The following is an 828-nucleotide window of genomic DNA, read 5'->3' on the forward strand; positions in this document are numbered from 1 at the left end:
CTCTCATCTTTTTAAGCGGCAGAACTTGCACAATTGGTGGCTGACTAAATACTTTTTTGCCCAACTGTATATATTTTTTAATTTTAAAGGGTTAGTCCACCTTAAATTTACCAAGTCGCTAGGGAATGTTTGGGGTAGACAGCTCTGCACTTCAATTACCAGCACCCAATTAGAGCTGCAACAGTTAATCGATTTAGTCGATTAAAATCGACGATTGAAAACGTTGCCAACGTTTTCGATCGTCGATTCGTCGGCTATCGATTGAATTATGACCCACCGATCGGCTTCCCGATGACCTGCCTGAGAAGCCGATGTTCCATTGAAAGTACACTGCGAGGCAGCCCGGCTTCCTGACCAATTAGGAAGCCGGGTGTCAGGTCATGAATCACTGTCCGGCATCCTGATTGGTCAGGAAGCTAGGCTGCCTTGCCAGGCAGCGTGAAGCCGTCTTCCTAGCAAGATGCATGGGGGTCTCTTTATAAACCATCAGCACAGTGAACAGCTAGGGGAACGAGCTTCTCAGTGCATTATGGTCACTAGATAGAGCCAAGGAACATAGGAAATTCCTGTGCTCCTCTGATGGCCATAATGTGCTGTGAATCTCAATCAAATAACTATTTGCGGTGCAAACCGTCTATTATACCCCCCACCACGATGTAAAATCTGTTCCAGTCAAATACCCCAAGCTGTTTCTTTTCCCCACATCTAAACTGGGGTCTCTTAACTCAGAGTATACAACTAAAGAGTCTCTCTCTCTAAATCTCTCTCTCTCTCTCTCTCTAAATCTCTCTCTCTCTCTCTCTCTATATCTCTCTCTCTCTCTCTCTA

General features: G+C 45.2%; 1 protein-coding gene across 2 annotated transcripts in view; it reads right to left on the reverse strand.

Moving 5' to 3' along the window:
- Window positions 1–828, reverse strand: part of SIVA1 (SIVA1 apoptosis inducing factor) — a 7,242-nt gene that overhangs the window by 3,168 nt on the left and 3,246 nt on the right. The gene's annotated exons all lie outside the window — the stretch shown is intronic.

This window comes from Nanorana parkeri, unplaced genomic scaffold (assembly GCF_000935625.1).
Source record: "Nanorana parkeri isolate BGI_ZX_2015 unplaced genomic scaffold, ASM93562v1 scaffold12, whole genome shotgun sequence".
In the NCBI taxonomy this organism is placed as follows: Eukaryota; Metazoa; Chordata; class Amphibia; order Anura; family Dicroglossidae; genus Nanorana; species Nanorana parkeri.